The sequence below is a fragment of the Salvelinus namaycush genome, chromosome 26, assembly GCF_016432855.1.
Source record: "Salvelinus namaycush isolate Seneca chromosome 26, SaNama_1.0, whole genome shotgun sequence".
Classification (NCBI taxonomy): domain Eukaryota; kingdom Metazoa; phylum Chordata; class Actinopteri; order Salmoniformes; family Salmonidae; genus Salvelinus; species Salvelinus namaycush.
Window position 1 is genome coordinate 15,783,621 of NC_052332.1, and position 8,233 is coordinate 15,791,853.

Here is an 8,233-nt window from a genome sequence, read left to right on the forward strand (position 1 = left end):
TGTATGTGTAGGCCATCTATCTGATACTGTCTGGTCATAGAGAGTATGACGTTGTTGCCACCCATAGCATTGACTGCAAGGGAAGCCAGCGATCATTTTGCCTCCCTTGATAAAAAAAGTATAAAAGAATAGCCAATCAGTGTTGAGCTAAACTGAGTGAGCTCAACTGTGAATGGTCCTGGTGCACCAAAGGAAAATGTTAAGGGAAGCCAGTTTGGATTTGGCTTCTCTCCTATCACATCGCATCAAGAGAAATACGTAATTAACAGAAACAACTTCAATTGTTGCATCTCATTGTGTTGCTGTCCTCTGGTGGCTAGCTAGTTAAAATTGGCCCTTTCCTAGATTAGCCATGAATAGAGATAGGGATTTGGACTTCTGGTTTTACTTCATTCTCTGTACTGGCCAATGGTTATAGCAGCGATTCTGATACAACCATAAATTCATACATTGTGCCCCTGGACTGAGGGAATGAAAGTTTAATATGTAGCTAGCTAACGTTGCCCATGAAAGGTAGTTAAGCTAGTGAGGAAGCATTTTACCCAGGTAGCCTAGGACAACAAAAAATACAAGCGTGTACTGTATGACAGGGTCATAGACCGTTTCATCAACATGAAAGAGAGGAGGATGGCATTCTCTATAAGTAGGGTGAGTCAACATGTTTTTTCTACTTGCATGAACATATGCACACACACAAATCAGAACCTTGGACAGCCACATATTTAGCTTACGTTGATTGAACTAAATCATTTTTGGTATTTTTTAGTTGTCACTGTACTAGACTAAGCAGAGGTGATTTAATGATGTTGAAATGTTGAAGTTGAAATGGTGCTGGAATAGTGGAGGCAGCTCCTGTTTTCTTTGCAACTTGCGGTAACTCTGTGGTTCTAAATCAATAGTTGTTTAGTAGTCTGAAAATTATGGAAACTTTAATGTGCTTGATCATACTGTAGGTCATGTAACTGTTTGTTACTGTACATGCAATATGCTCTGTGGACTTCACCGGACAGAGGTTGCTTTCCGGTTTTGTGATGAAACAAAGGTGTGGTTGAATTTATTCTGCCACTGTGTCTTCTTATTGTCTCGGCCTTAGGCGTAGGGTATCCTGGGGGCGGCAGGTAGCCTAGTTGTTAGAGTGTTGGGCTAATAACCGAAAGGTTGCAAGTTCAAATCCCCGAGCTGACAAGGTACAAATCTGTCGTTCTGCCCCTGAACAAGGCAGTTAACCCACTATTCCTAGGCTGTCATTGAAAATTATAATAATTTTTTCTTAACTGACTTGCCTAGTTAAATAAAGGTAAAATTAAAATATTTCATGGTCTCAAGACATATAAACTAAAAGGTTATAGAGCAAACAATGCAATTATCACAACACATAGGTTGTAATAAAATATTGGCTTCCCCAGTGATTTTACCCACGCACCGCTACTGCAGTGGTCTGCTTGAAACATGAAGGTATTACAAACTGGGTCAGGGAGAGGTTGAATATGTCAATGAAGTCTCACATCGGCTATGGAGTGTGTCCACACAGTCATCCAGAACAGCTGGTGCTCTCATTCCTGGTTCAGTGATGCTAGCCTCGAAGCGAGCATAGAAGGTATTTAGCTCGTCTGGTAGGCTCGTGTCATTGGACAGCTCGTGGCTGGGTTTCCCTTTGTAATCTGTGATAGTTTGCAAGCCCTGCCACATCTGACGAGCGTTAGAGCCAGTGTAGTGGGATTCGATCTTGGTTATGTATTGACACTTTGCCTGTTTGATGGTTCGTTAGAGGTCGTAGCAGGATTTCTTATAAGCTTCCGGGTTAGAGTCCCGCTCCTTGAAAGCGGGCAGCTCTAGCCTTTAGCTCAGTGCGGATGTTGCCTGTAATCCATGGCTTCTGGTTGGGATATGTACCTTAGGAGACCTGTGTCTCACATTGGCCCAATGAGGATTTAAAAGGAGATGTCACAAAATTTAGTCTACGGAAAGGATATTTGCCAACCTGCTTTGATTTGGCTATAATTTGGCTATGGAATTTAAATAAACAGACAATAAAAGAGGTGTCAAATTGTGCACCATGGTGACTGCAATCTTGTTACAAGAGTGTTGACAAAAACCTTCAGGCAGCAACACATTCACAAACCATTTCCTTGCGAGGCTGATGAGAGAAGCTCAGGGTCTAGCCCACACAAACAACCCATGTTGAGGGATGTTGGTGGAGAGGATGACACTTTCCTTTTATCAGCAGAACCACTTAGTTTCCATCTACTGTCTGTGGTGTCTTTGGAGTCATATCTAGTGTTCTATTCTGCAGTGGAGCGAAGCAAAGTGGGCCAAGAATTCAATTATAGCTTACATTTTTAAGACAGTCGGTAGAATAAATAAATAAAAATAAGCCTGTAAGCCATGTAACTTTCAGTGTGTTAGTTTTGTAGAAATGGGGAAATAAAATAGCTTGCTGATGAGGTGTATGGCACTACAGACAGGTAATAAAATAATAAGAACAGGTGATTTAAGTTAATCAGTGTACTCAACTGCTGTCATAATTGTATTGCTTATAGATATTAGCTTGCAAACACACACAAGTGGATAAAAAACATAATACATACATTTTTCGTTAAATCTACTTCTCAGCCTCATTCATCAAATTTAACAAAGCTTTTTGTAATTTCATAACAAGTTAAACGGTCTTGTAGTGTTAACGTTACATTGAGGACTTCAAAGACCTGTTAAATCAACCCAGTTTGTACTTCAGAATGCTATTAATTGAATGGTCCTCTGATACATACTGTAAGTAGTTGGAGTTTTTACTGGTACATGCCAACAAAAATACATCGTGCCCATAGGCTCAAACCATAGACTTAGATAGACATCACATTATTGTATCTGCCCTATTGTGGCGTCTGTGACCTGCAGTTATGGAACGTTTCCAAACTAGTATAATTAATTGGCTGAGCCCTCCTGGTGACCTGGATGGAATTGTGTGATCCTTCCTTAACCTATAGGAAGTCCCACCCAGTTGACAAATATATATATATTTTAAAGTCGTCAATGGCGCTGCCCGTGATAAAACAGGCTTTTAGGTACTAGCCCTCTATCTATCTCTATGGTTCAAACATCAACGAGCCCAGGTCCCTTAATTAAATCATTGAGTGGAGAGTGGCGCTATAAAAAGGAGAGGGGGAAGGAAATAGGACGACATTGGCATCCTGTTGACTGTTAGCTATGACGGACTGATAAATTGAACAACTCTTTACTTTATAAAGTGTTCCCCACACAGCACATAACATGCTCTGGCTATGCTCACCCTATTTTCAATCTAATTTCTATTTCAGCGAGACATCAGTGACCTTTGTCATGTAGCCGATTGCTCTTATTAGCCAGTCCATTTCTTCAGATAACACATGAAAATTAGCAAACCAGGAACTGTAGAAACCAGAAACCAACACATGACCACAGTGGTCAGTGTGAGGCATCAGATGTCATTAGACCAGGTTTTCATTGATCAAGGTTTATTCGATAAAAGCAATGTCGCAAGAACAAAAAAATAGAAATGGCAATTACAGGAGAAATGTTCTAAAAATCGACACATTTTGTATCCGTTCGGCATAGGTGGATTTTTATTTTGTCTAACTTTCTTCATCGCGAAAAATTATGGAAACAGTGTTTAAAAAATTAATAAAATGATTGCCGAATAAATTTGAAGGTACGGGGCACGTGATGTCATCACGTTATTATAAAGCTCCACTCCACATCTAATTCTAAAAACCTACTGCTTGCTAAACCTATTTTTTTAATATATATTTTTTTTACATCTAACACATTTACATCTAAATGTTTCTTTGCAGAACAAGGATAGTCTTAATCGCCTTGCTTTTCTGGTTGGCTGGATGCAAGTTTCACGATCCAATTATTTCAGATCTAGACTACAGGAGCGCAAGTTTCACCATGGCACGAACTGTGCATTCTATCCATGCTGGCTTTTGCGGGCTACCTGAGACATGAAACAGATAGATGGGAGGGCATACAGGCTGTCAGCAATTTATTAATGCACAATTTGCCGAAATGGTTAATGGAAACACTTCAATCACTTTTTTATTCACACCAGGTTTGTGAGTGATGTCGTTACATCCAGCTGTTTTTTTAGCGACAAAATAGTTCAAAGGAAACACACAGTGGCGGTTCTGGGGGGGGGGGGGGGGAGGGGGGGGGCAGTGCCTCTGTGACAATTTTGGACCCCCTTGTGGCCCCCCTAAATGTGGAGTATGAAATCATTTTTACATAACACATTTTTGCTATCGTTCTTTTTTTACATCCACATCCGTTATTAGACAGTGGCAACGATGATGATTATGAACATGGTCTTTTGCCTGCAATGCAGTGAAGAAAACGATATGACAACAATAATGTCTAATGTAACTGGCCCCTCTAACAGCACAACTGGGCCCAGCTTGGCCCCCCCAGTTGAAATGGTCTAGAACCGCCACTGGAAACACACCGCAGTATTTAATGCAAACTTTCTAAATGTCAACAAAAATAATAATTTACAAGTAAATGGAAATTGTAACCACTGGTAAGACCCTGCACAACAGTGTTGATCTATTTCACTGACATCAGATGGGCACCTTTCAACCATGAAGATATCAAATATCTTACTTCATTTGACTATGACAATGTGAACAGACGGGCAAGTTTATTTATAGGCAAATTCAAAAAGAGAATAAACCAGTTCACCTGTGAAAAATGTGGACACATATATACACACTACCAGTCAAAGGTTTGGACACACCTACTCATTCAAGGGTTTTTCTTTATTTGTACTATTTTATACATTGTAGAATGATAGTTTAGATGTCTTCACTATGAAATAACACATATGGAATCATGTAGTAACAAACAAAAATGTTAAACAAATCAAAACACATTTTATATTTGAGATTCTTCAAAGTTGCCACACTTTGCCTTGACAGCTTTTCAGACCCTTGGCATTCTCTCAACCAGCTTCATGAGGTAGTCAGCTGGAATGTATTTCAATTAACAGGTGTGCCTTTGAAGCATGGAGGAGGAGGTGTGATGGTGCTTTCCTGGTGATCCTGTCGTGATTTTTTTTAGATTCAAGGAAAACTTAACCAGCATAGCTACGACAACATTCTGCAGTAATACGCCTTCCCATCTGGTTTTCGCTGAGTGGGACTATAATTCGTTTTTCAACAGGACAATGACCCAACACACCTCCAGGCTGTGTAAGGGCTATTTGACCACTATTATTCTACAATGTAGAAAATAGTACAAATAAAGAAAAACCCTTGAATGAGTAGGTGTGTCCAAACCTTTGACTGGTAACATATATATATATAATCATTGAATCGTGGCAATGACCAGTACCTATTCAATTTGTGTAGCTCATCTTAGCAGAGGCAAGTCAGGCAACCTTATCAGACGCCTTTATGAGGAACAACAGAATGTTGTGAATTATTCACATGGAATCTTAGGATAAGGAGACTATTGCAATGTACCAAAAACACCACTCACAAGTTCTCTCACACACACATACAGTTGAAGTCAGAAGTTTACATACACTTAGTTTGGAGTCATTAAAACTCATTTTTCAACCACTCCACAAATTTCTTGTAAACAAACTATAGTTTTGGCAAGTCGGTTAGGACATCTACTTTATGTATGACAAGTAATTTTTCTAACAATTGTTTACAGACAGATTATTTCACTGTATCACAATTCCAGTGGGTCAGAAGTTTACATACACTAAGTTGACTGTGCCCTTAAACAGCTTGGGAAATTCCAGAAAATGTCATGGCTTTAGAAGCTTCTGATAGGCTAATTGACATCATTTGAGTCAATTGGAGGTGTACCTGTGGATGTATTTCAAGGCCTACCTTCAAACTCAGTGGATTTTTGCTTGACATCATTGGAAAATCAAAAGAAATCAGCCAAGACCTCAAAAGAATGGTAGACCTCCACAAGTCTGGTTCATCCTTGGGAGCAATTTCTAAACGACTGAAGGTACAACGTTCATCTGTACAAACAATAGTACGCAAGTATAAACACCATGGGACAACGCAGCCGTCACACCGCTCAGGAAGGAGAAGCGCTCTGTCACCTAGAGAAAAACGTACTTTGGTACGAAAAGTGCAAATCAATCCCAGAACAGCAGCAAAGGACCTTCTGAAGATGCTGGAGGAAACGGGTACAAAAGTATCTATATCCACAGTAAAACAAGTCCTATAATCGACATAACCTGAAAGGCCACTCAGCAAGGAAGAAGCCACTGCTCCAAAACCGCCATAAAAAAGCCAGACTACGGTTTGCAACTGCACATGGGGACAAATGTCCTCTAGTCTGATGAAACAAAAATATAACTTTTTGGCCATAATGACCATTGTTATGTTTGGAGAAAAAAGGAGGATGCTTGCAAGCCGAAGAACACCATCCCAACCAAGAAGCACGGGGGTGGCAGCATCATGTTGTGGGGGTGCTTTGCTGCAGGAGAGACTGGTGCACTTCACAAAATAGATGGCATCATGACGGTGGAAAATGATGTGGATATATTGAAGCAACATCTCAAGACATCAGTCAGGAAGTTAAAGCTTGGTCGCAAATGGGTCTTCCAAATGGACAATGACCCCAAGCATACTTCCAAAGTTGTGGCAAAATGGCTTAAGGACCACAAAGTCAAGGTATTGGAGTGGCCATCACAAAGCCTTGACCTCAATCCTATAGAAAACTTGTGGGCAGAACTGAAAAAGCGTGTGCAAGGAAGGAGGCCTACAAACCTGACTCAGTTACACCAGCTCTGTCAGGAGGAATGGGCCAAAATTCACCCAACTTATTGTGGGAAGCTTGTGGAAGGCTACCCGAAACGTTTGATCAAAGTTAAGCAATTTAAAGGCAATGCTACCAAATACTAATTGAGAGTATGTAAACTTCTGACCCACTGGGAATGTGATGAAAGAAATAAAAGCTGAAATAAATAATTCTCTCTACTATTATTCTGACATTTCACATTCTTAAAAAGTGGTGATCCTAACTGACCTAAGAGGGAATTTTTACTAGGATTAAGTGTCAGGAATTGTGAAAAACTCAGTTTAAATGTATTTGGCTAAGGTGTATGTAAACTACAAACAAACAGACACATACACACACAGACAGTTGTACACTTTCCAACAGGACAAAAAGCTATAATGATTTTTGGGGGATTTTCATGAAATGTATTCTAAAAGTATAATCGAGAAATCATTTATCAAAGTTCGCATTTTAGCCTTACCCAGGCAGGTCTCTTTTAAGACTCCATAATGTTTCATATGTAGGCGACACAAAGCAAAAATGTGTGTCATATAAAGCTTTACCACTGTATCACAACCGGCCGTGGTTGGGAGTCCCATAGGGCGGCGCACAATTGGCCCAGCATCGTCCAGGTTTGGCCGGTGTAGGTCGGCATTGTAAATAAGAATTTGTTCTTAACTGACTTGCCTAGTTAAACAAATGTTTAAAAAAAAATACCGCTTGCTCTGAAATGTGTTTTGATTTCAATAACAATTTTCTTAATTTAATTAATATAAAACAAATATAAAAATGTAATGGCCCATTTTATACAGAGAAATTGGCATAGTAGGCAATGTAACCAATCACAGCCCTCCTTTTACTTGTATCATTGAACATCCTGCAACTCTAAAAGTAGCAGCAATCCTACTCTGGAACTTTGATATGTCCATGTAATAGGCAAATCAAATTTTTTATATTTTCAATATTCATGTTTATATTTTTCAATATTCATAAATAATGTAAGAATTAAAAAAAAAATCGAAATACTACTCATATTACAGAGCAAGCGGTAAACATCATGGAGTCTTGGAGGAGGCCTGGGTAAGGCCAAAATGTCAGAAATAGGCCAACTTTGATTAATTATTTCTCAATTATGCTTTTAGATACTAAATGACACACAGTGCCTTCGGAAAGTATTCAGACCCCTTGACTTCCAACATTTTGTTAAGTTACCTTTATAAAATGGATAAAATAAAACTATCCTCAGAAATCTACACACAATTACCCCATAATGACAAAGCGAAAACAAGTTTAGACATTTTTGCTAATTTATCAAAAAAAATAAAACAGAAATACCTTCTTTTACATAAGTATTCAGACCCTTTGCTATGAGACTCGAAATTAAGCTCAGGTGCATCCTGTTTCCATTGATTATCCTTGAGATGTTTCTACAACTTGATTGGAGTCCATCTGT